This window comes from Rousettus aegyptiacus, unplaced genomic scaffold (genome assembly GCF_014176215.1).
Source record: "Rousettus aegyptiacus isolate mRouAeg1 unplaced genomic scaffold, mRouAeg1.p scaffold_m13_p_12, whole genome shotgun sequence".
NCBI classification, from domain to species: domain Eukaryota; kingdom Metazoa; phylum Chordata; class Mammalia; order Chiroptera; family Pteropodidae; genus Rousettus; species Rousettus aegyptiacus.
The window spans coordinates 5,343,318-5,353,312 of record NW_023416287.1 but is presented as its reverse complement, the minus strand read 5'-3'; the positions used below and the strand labels follow the sequence as shown (position 1 = coordinate 5,353,312).

The 9,995-nt window shown below is 47.9% G+C and overlaps 1 long non-coding RNA gene across 1 annotated transcript; it reads right to left on the bottom strand.

Moving 5' to 3' along the window:
- Positions 1-8,146: 8,146 nt before the first annotated feature.
- On the bottom strand, positions 8,147-9,223 carry LOC118609967. Its single transcript, XR_004953538.1, has 2 exons — positions 9,003-9,223; positions 8,147-8,433 (listed from the first exon to the last, which is right to left on the bottom strand). It is a non-coding gene; the product is annotated as an uncharacterized LOC118609967 (long non-coding RNA).
- Between the last annotated feature and the right edge of the window lie 772 nt (positions 9,224-9,995).

Sequence of the window (9,995 nt, the reverse complement as noted above, 5' to 3'; positions counted from 1 at the left end):
CAGCACCCTGTGACTTGAGCGGGATTCCGATGCTCTGGGGTTCTCATCCTCGGCAGCACTAAGACTCTGAGCCATATAATTCTTTGCGGTGGGAGGTGTCCTGTGCATTGTGATATATTTAGCAGTATCCCTGGTCTGGACCCGTTAGGTTCTAGTACAAAGTTCTCCCTCCGCCTGTTGTGACAACCGTAAATGTCTCTAGATGTTGCGTAACGTCCCCTGGCAGACACAGTCCCCTCCACTGAAAACTGCTCCTATGCAGCGAGGGTATCCTTCTATGGGAAGGGAGGCTGGGTGGGCGAGCAGGGCCCCCACCCGCCCCCACGTCTTTTTCTGAGCAGGACAGAAAAAGGTAGGTCTGCAGTTGAGAGCTGTCGCTGCGTCATGATCTACCGTTGTGGCCGGGATTTGGCGCGTCGCTTTAATTCTCACGAACTAATTTTGTGACAGGGTCATACAAATTGGGGGATATCTGTAAGGGTGTGACACCTCTGGTGTCATGATGAAGATCTGAAATACCGAGGTCTGTTTTGGCTCGATCTCGTACCAGGTGTGCAATGTATCTCAAGTGACTCAGTCTCTGGAACCCTCGGCTTCCTCCCAAGTACAAGGTGATAAATGGCATCAGACACACCCGTTGATAATGTTTGTGAAAGTCCTGAGTACACTGTAAATGTCATGTCAGCCAGAGGTGTTGTTTAAACACATTCTTCAATTAATTGAATATGAAAGTTATCTGGGTGATTTCTGTCTCCGGGTTACTCATTCTGTAAGTCTGTGGAACGTCTTGCTGGTTTTCCTCGTCTTCTCTCCCTCCCTCCTTCTCTCTCTCTCTCTCTCTTTCTTTTCTTTTTTGGTTTGTTGTTTATTGTAAGAGATGTCAATGTTTTAAGACAGAAGATGGTTGTTTTTACTTTCCAGTGTGTTCCAAGAGGCAAAGGAATTGTTCACCTGGTTAATCACCAATCTCTTCTGTTCCTGTTGGTGAGGAAAAAAAAAAAAAACTGGGAAAGAGAAACATTTCCAGTTCGCTGAGCTAACTGGAGGGTGAGAGTTCTAGAAATGACACTCTCCTCATGAAGGCAGACATTATGTCCGGGCACTGCACGGTGTGCATGCTCTGAGCTTTCTGGCTCTGTTCCATCTTGGTAATGACCCAACCGGTTAATTCAGTGGGATTTGAGCTTCTGGTCTTTGTCTGAACAAATCAGATATTGCCAGAAAAACGTTTGAACACATTGTGGAGCCCGGTTGTAGTCAAGGGTAGACTATATCCCAGAAACAAACAAATGACCTAATCCTTGTCAGATGCAGGGGCTAAATGATTCATCTCTTAAAAGAGATTTATAGTTGGTGTTTACTTAACAAGTGAAAGAGAGAAAATTTGCTTCTTGATCTAAACCAGTCGGAGGAAAATTTCAGAGTGTCACCTTTTGGAGCAAACGTTGTTTGACTTTGGAATAGATTCATGAGTCGTTACGCAAGACCCTCTTCGGAGTTCTCGCTCGAGAATCCTGTGCTTGTTGCTGCTCTGTTTGTCCAAACAGGCTTTTCCCGGGTGACATTTCTTGTGATCACTATCAGTGTGGATCGCTTTTCATATTCTTGTTTCGAATCTAACAGTTGCTGAAATGAGCACACACACGTTTCCCCCCGCCCACCCCTCAGCAGCAGAATACCTCCTGAAAGATGCTTTTTTTTTTTTCTTAGCAGAAAGCTTTTGGATACTTCCAGAAAAACTGAAGCATTCTTTAAGTCAGAGACTTGCACTAGCAGGCGTCACGATTTACATGTGAATAGTGGAAACTAGGGGGGGAGGGGGAAGAGAGACAGAGACAGAGAGAGAGAGAGAGAGAGAGAGAGAGAGAGAGAGGAAAATTTTATTGTGTGCTTGGCACGGAGGTTCTGAATGTTTATAGCCTGGGAACGAATACTGTACAAATCTTTCTGTTGTCGTTAGGCAGGGCCCACATTCCCGTCCCACCCCACACCCCCACCTACAGCCTCGGCTTTGCAGTCAAAATAGCCCTCTTCCTACACTTACTAAGAGGACGAGGGGAGATGCTTTTTCTCCTAGGCGTATTTCTGCAGCTGGGAATTAAGGAAGTGAGGATGCTGATTAATCGGTTTCTGGCTCAGCACATTAATATCTCCCTCTGCGTCTTCCAGCGGTTTCTGTTTTGTTTGTCATAAGGACCTATTTCCTGTCCAATGAAATTTCATTACGACCTTCTGGTTCGAATGTTTGTTCCTGGGCCTTTTGGGGTTTCCTTTACTGGCGTTGTTATTTTGATTGGAATGCTGATCTTTTTATCTGTGGACTTCTGCAGACAGACGAAATCGTAGGTGAGTTAAGAGATGAGATCTTTGCAAGTGTGTGGTGTGGGAGAAGGAAGGAGTCACTTCTGCCTTTCCAGATATGTCCTCAGACACACAGAGCTGTCCCCACGGCGGGGTATTCCAACTGCTGTTCAGTTTCGAAGCGCCAACAAACAGAAATAATAACCCAACTCATTCTTCTTACTCAAGGATATCTGAGAACTCCGGCCCACAACCTCATATTTAAAAGCATAGCATGTTAGTGACCAGAACAAAATTCTTTCCCAGGGATCCCTTAGGTCATGCCTCCGCAAATAACGTCGCGTAAGCGTGAGTCAGTCTCGGGAGCTGACCGTGAAGCCACCGGCCACGCTGCTGTTCTTAAAAATCACTAGGAAAAACTGGAACTCGTTTCAGAAAACAAAGGAAATGCTCTTTGTCCTTTATTTTCTTTGTGTTTTCTTTTCTTCGGGGGGATGAGAAGAGACAGAGTCTGTGATTCATGTACGGCCAAGATCTAGAAATCAAACACACACAGTAGAACTGTGGCCCGAGTGGCAGGCGCAGACCTCATTCCCACAGTGGAGGGGTCTGGTCTCCATCAGGGTTTTGGCGGATTTGGTGTCCATGACACAAGACGGTCTGCGGTGTGCCTAGAGTTCCCTAACTGTGAAAGTAAAAACATTGAGATGGTTTATTTTATTGGATTCGAATCCACTAACTACAGCCCTCGAGTCATGTACGAAATCTCATTGTTCCAATATCAAACCAACTGTTGCGACCATTGTCAAGTTTAATTAAAAGGCAGGGAACCCTTGGCAACCGCCCATGATGGAATTCCTCGGCTAATAAACAACTCTCTCTGATTGTGCTCACCTGACGTTTTGAGGGCTTCCTGACGATCAAAGTTCAGCCCCATTTTAGAGTTTCAGCAGTTCTACGCCTGGATTTTTGTTTACTTTCATGTCCCCTGAGCAGAACTCTCTCATCTGGGCCCGCTTTAATACTGCACTATGGAGAACCGCTCAAATTACAGCGATGCTCTTCACAGAGGGGATTTTAAAGGTGTCTCTGCCCACTTTCGACAGAATTTCCACGACTCTGCATCTACTCTGTAGATGCAGGAAATGATTATTGTTTGGAATCGGACTAGACCCTTGAGGGATGTGAAGCTACGATTGTTTTTTTTTTTTTCATTTTTTTTTTCCCCTCCACCCTCCGACATGGGTTTTGTTTTATCAGAATTGAGTAAAAATGGATGACGTGGTTGCAAATCACAGGGAAGGGAAAATCTCTTTGTAAGATCTTTATGACTTGAGCTTAAATAAGATTGTTCTCAGATCTTTGGCTGATTGTTTACCAGAGAAAATCATTATTCCTGGCTCGTAATCTATCGTAGGAATCGATCGTAGACGAAGGCACAATATTTCAGCCATTTTCCTTCCCTCGGTTTCTCCATGAGCATTCATCCCATATTTCGGCCGATAATACAGCGAGAGAACAGGCTCTAAGCAGTTTTTCTAAAAATCAAAAAATTTATTTATTTCATTAGACAATCAAATATTACTTTCTCAGAAAGTTCTTCCCTGAACAAACGCTATGAACTATCACCAGAACTCCCATTTCCCATCCTGCTGCATTTACTTGCCCCGACGCATTTTTTTCTCCCAAGCATTCATCAACATAAGATATTATACTAATGTACATATTTATTTACCAGCTTATAAACCTCCAGGACAGTGCTGCCCAATAGAAGTATAATGAAAACAACATACGAAATGTAAAATTTTCTACGAGCCCTATTTAAAAGGTCAAAAGAAACAGGTGCAGTTAATAATAAATAATGTTTGATTAAACTCGATTCATGTCTGGAATGAAGTCTTCAAAGTCTGGCCTGTCTCGTACACTCACAGCCACCTCTCAAGTGCTCAATGGCCACATATTGTACTGTGTAACTCTAGGGTACAAGCTCCGGGTGGTTAGTGACTTCGTTTTGTCCATAAGAGCAAATAAATGCTAAGCACATACCAAGTACGTAGTCAAGAGTCAGTGAAAGCGCAGAGGTTCTGAAAATCTTAAGAACCGCAGTTATTTCGCCAAAGGTCAGTACTAGATGTGCTTCCAGTATCCTGCATGCCTCGGGGTGCCCTTCCTCCTAACGCTCCTCTCTCGCCTATGACCCTGAGGGTATCCAAATGCAAGAAATGGCGCTTTGATCATTTATTCCGCCATCGAACGATTTGGCTGGGAAAACTAGTGGTGACCGTCTCTACCCGCCCCCGGAACGGACCCCTGCAAGTCCCATCTTGTTTTCCCCTCTTGGTTGTAACGCTTCCTCCCGCCATCGGTTCTTGAGCTGCCTCACCAGCAATGGTTCATAGCATTTTTTTTTAAACACCTACAGCACCTGGCCCTCCTCGGCGGTCTCCCATCCGAGTACTAACCAGGTCCGACGCTGCTTAGCTTCCGAGATCCGACAGGATCGGGCTTGTTTGGGGAGGCGTGGCTGTGAACCTCCTTCCGTTTTGAAATGATGGCACATCCCCGGGTGTTCTGGCGGCACCTTCTTACCTTCTTTTCCTTCTGACAAGTCCGGTTTGCAAGAAACAAACGCGCCCTCTTTGCGCCATCGAAGCCGGCGCCTCAGATACCCAGCAGGGAGGAGGGCGTCGCAGACCCGGCCCCTGACGTTAAACACCTTTCGGTCCAGCGGGGGAGAAGGGCGAGCACACGGTAATGACTGTGACGGCAGGGGACAGTGCGGTGGCCACCGGGCGGGCTCTGGCGGACGACAGACGGGGCTCGATCTCGGCGCTGCCGCTCACTAGCGCCAAGGGCCTGAGCTGGTCACAGTCACGTCTATGCCTCATTCGTCTCGTCTGTAAGATGGGGACAGTAATAACACCCTCCTGTCCCCACCCTCCCTGTGCTCCCTCGGCCCTTGGGGCAATGGCGTTATCCTTCTCTGGAGAGAACATTCTAGGCGCCCTTCCCAGCCTTGGCGTGGCCCGGGGCGGCATGAGCCTTCCCTTTTCTTCCCAGCACAACTATAAGCACATCGACCAACAGCTCCCTGCGGGAATCCAAAGGCCAGGAGCAGAAAACGCTCTTTTCCGTTTTCTAAGTCTCTGTCCCTCGGGCCCGCACCTCATCTCTTCTCCGGGCCCGCCCTCCTTCCTCCCTCCCCGAAGCGGGAGCTTCCATCAGCCCATGATAATTAAGCGGTAACGAGATGCTCATAGCGACCTTCACTCGCGATCCTCCGACGTGTGGGCGACGCGTGTGTGGGGCTTTTTACGCGTGTGATCTCGCGACGGCCTCACCACACGGGAGCCGTCGTCGCACCCACTTGGTGGATGAGGACGCGGAGGCGACCCGCAGGCACGGCCGGGAACACAGAACTAGCCAGTGCGGGGAGGGACCGGAGTTTGAATCCACGGCCGTTGGGCTTCGAGGCTCCGCCCTTGACTATTATGCTGTTCCTAACGCACGGCACACACGGGCACACACGGGCACACACGGGCACACGCGCGCACACACGGGCACACGCGCGCACACACGGGCACACACGGGCACACGCGCGCACGCACGGGCACGTGTCATGAGCCCTGACGCAGCAAAGAGGCAGCACTTCGATCCTTATTTTGCCTTCCGGTCCACGGCAGACTTTGCCAGAGATCCCTCTCCACGTCTGAGAAACTCCGTCCCTTGCCCTCCCTCGTCCCTGGTCCCTCCGTCTTCCTTCCTTCCTCGCTCTCTTCCTCTTTCCCCTGTCTCCGTCCTCCCTTCTTCCCTCCCCTTCATCTTTCATTCACCCTTTTCTCACTCTTTCATGAAACCCTGCGCGAGGCACTGCGTCGCGCGTCGGGAGGACAGGTGTGAACAGGACAACCACCTGCGGGGTTCGTTTTTGAAACCCGGCCTTAGGACGCTGCGGGCATGGAGGCCGGCGGGGAGGTGAACCGTGAGCCTCCCTCGTTTTGCCAAAGATCCCAGAGGTGTCAAGGCCACCGAGGCTCTGGCTGCTGGGCGCCCCCCCTCTGTGCACTGAAAGCGAGGACGTGGTGCCAGGTGCAGCCACGTGAGGAAGTAAAAGCGCCATCTCCTTCCGGCTCGGAGGCCCGAGCGAGGGCAGCTGCCTCCTTCCCCGCCCGTTCACCCTGGTCCTGAGCCCCGTTCTTCCGCGAGCGGGACGGTGCGTCCCCAGGCTGGCCGTGCAGTGGGTGTGTGCCCGCTGGGCTCGTATTACTGGTTGCCCTAGAAGTTGCAATATATATATACACACATATACCTTTGCATTTATAATTATGTATACCTACCCAAAAACACACAGATGCATACAGATATGCATATACTCGCATATGCACATAGATACACACATGCATACACATACACACATACACGTATATCTTGACCACTGATCCAAGCCTACTTTTATGGAACACTATGCCGCGTCCCAGGTAGTGCCCGGACCTTAGAGTACCCCGATAATGCTGATGTCTATCCCCCCTCCTTTAAACCATTGTTGTCTTTCATTTCACTTACACATGAGCATATGTATATATAAGAACACATAATTGAATACAGTGTTGCGATTATTATTTTGAACAGACTGTTACCCATTAGATCAATTAAAGAATAATGAAGATGAATAAAAATTTCTATTTTAACTCCACTTTTTCCTTTCTAATACTCCTCTTTTCTTTATGTATATCTGAGTTTCGGGCCTAAATTATTTTCTTTTCTCTAAAGAAACTTTCCCCACTTTTATTGAGCTATAATGGCACGGCAGAAGTGTAAGGTCTACCACATAACGGTTTGACTTACATACATTATGAAATGATTACCACAGTGAGTTTAGTTAACATTAATTATCTACATAGGTACAAAAAAAGGAGGAAAAAAAAACGTTTTCTCCTTATGGTATGTACTCAGGATTTACTCTCTGAACAACTTTCAAATACATCATACAGCCATGTCTGCTGGCAGTCTGTACCTTTGACCTCCGTCATCCAAATAAAGAACTCCTTTCAATATTTCTTGCCAGGCAGGTCTGCTGGCAACAAATCCCCTCAGTTTGTGTCTGATAAAGTCTTGATTTCTCCTTCATTTTAAAGGATAATTTTGCATGGACCAGAATTCTAGCTTGGTGAGTTTTTTTTTTTTTTCTCTCGACACTTTAAATATTTCACTCTCGGGCTTGTATTACTGGTTATATATACAAGCTCGAGAGTGAAATATTTGCTTGCAAGGTTTCTGAGGAGAAGTTGGATGTCATTCTTATCTTTGCTCCTCCAGAGGTAAGGGGATTTTCCCCTCTGACTTCTTTCAGGATTTTCCCCTAAATGTGATTTCCTGCAATTTAAATATAATACGCCTAGATGTAGTTTAATTTAAAAAAAAACACACAATTTTTTTTTTTTTTGGCCCGTATCTTGCTTGATGTCTTTGAGCTTCCTGGATTTGTGGTTTTGCATCTGGCATTCATTAATCTGGCATTAATTAAACTCACAAAAGTGTGGGGGCCCCATACGCCTGGGCCCCTCTGGGGTTTTTGACTCTCAGATCTGTCCGCACCGACTGTCCATCGTCACCGCCTCAAATATTTCTTCTGCTGCTTTCTCTCTTTCTTCTCCTTCTGCGATTCCCACCTTCCGTAGCCCTTCCACGGCCCTTGGACATTCCATGTTTTATCCCCCCCGCCCTCCCAACCTTTGTTCTCTGCGTTTTTCAGGTTACGGAGAGCTTATCGATGGATTCCCAAGCTCAGAGATTCTTTCCTCAGCCGTATCCAGTCTACTAGTAAACCCATCAGAGGCATTCTTCATTTCCGGTACAGTGTTTTTTATTTTTTGTCCCTAGCATTTCTTTCTGGTTCTCAGAATGTCCACCTCCCTGCTCACGTTGCCCATCTGTTCTTGCATGCTGCCTACTTTCTCCTTTAGCACCTTCGGCCTGACAGTCCCAGTTGTTTTAAATTCCCGGTCTCGTAATTCCAGCATTCCCGCCACATCTGAGTCTGGTTCCGGTGCTCGCTCGGTTCTCTTCACACTGTGCTTTGTGCTTTGTGGGGCCGCCTTGGAATCTTTTGTCTGATAGCCCGACACGATGTACCTGGTAAAAGGAACGGCCGTAAATGGGGCCTTAGTAACGCGGTGGTCGGGTGTGGGGGAGGGGAAGCACCCTACAGCCCTGGGATTAGGTCTCAGCCCTTCCCTGAGTCTGCGCCTCTGGACCGTGACCATCACCAGGGTCTCTCAGTCCATGTCCTTACTCCCTCAGGCGGGGCAAGGTGGCTCTAGGCAGCTGGAGTTAGGTATTTCCCTTCTCCAGGTCAGTCAGGCTCCAATAACCCAGCAGGTTAGGCTCTGGCTTCCCCTAAGGGCAGACCTTTTTAGGAAAAAGAGAGTGCTCTGGCCTGTTCTGAAATGGTGCCTTTTCTCTGCCCCCTGCTGGCAGCACAGGGGACTTTTCTCTGATGCTGTGAGGACCTGGTCAGGCTCCTGGAGGTAAAACTCAAAAAGTGTGGGGACCCTGGACGCCTGGGCCCCTCTGGAGTTTTTGACTCTCAAATCTGCCCACACTGACCCTCAACCGATTCATCAATTTCAGGCTTTTCTGCCCCGGGCACTGGTTCCCACAGAGGCTGATGTTCTGGAAAGTTGTGATGCCCTCTTATTTACCTGCCTGTCTCTCTGATTTGGGGGCCGGAGCTTTGCCCTGGACGTCACATCTCTCACAGATCTAAGAAGAGCCGTTAATTTTTCCAGTTTGTTCGGCTTTTTCCTTGCTGCTGGGATGAAGTGGAGGCTTCTAAGCTCCTTACAGGCAAGGCTAGAAACCGGAAGTCTGCCCGCCAGTTTTGAGAACCAAAAAAGCAATCAACCGGAAATGTCAAGTAAAGGAATTTTTTTTTTTTTTTTTTTTTGCATTTATTGAGTTAGCAATGGAAAGTTTAGGCTTCTGTTGGAAGTCTAAAAGATGCTTAAAAGGGGAAATTTTTTGACCGATGTGTTGGCCACGTGTGAAAAAATGGTTTTACTGAAAAGCAAAAGGCAGGCTTGGATCCTGCTTCAATCAATGCCCAGTCGTGTGTGCCCGGGCTGGGGACTTCACGTCTCTGAGCTTCCTTTTCTTATCCAGAAACTGGACGTTGGGACATGTGCCAGAGGCTGCGTCAGGAATTCGAGGCAATTCGGATGAAGCGCAGAGCAGGAGACATATTCCCAGTGATTTTATGCATAATAGGAAAAAGTCAACCTTCTAGATCATCGAAGAAGCCACGTTCTCTCTTTCCTTCACTATGAAAAGAAACTGAAAGAAGGCGCCCTTGACTCTGCAGAAACACAGGAAGCTGCTCACGGTCCACGCCATGCGAGCCGCGCTGAGGGACGAAAATTGGGGCGATGGAGAAGACGCTGCCCTCTCTCCAAGTCCCTCCAGAGGTTCTGGGCCCCTCTGGCAAAATGCACACGTTTTCCTCCTCGGAGCCTTGTCTTCCCTGGGAAGTTTTTCCCCTTGAAGGGACCATTTTAAAATGTAGTCATTGAGGAGTAGAATCATGAAAAGCAGGAGAGTCCATGGCGGGGCAATAAATCGTCATCGGTCATCAGATGCACCACTAAAAATAAATCTATATATATATATATATATATAAAAAAAAAGCCTGTATACGA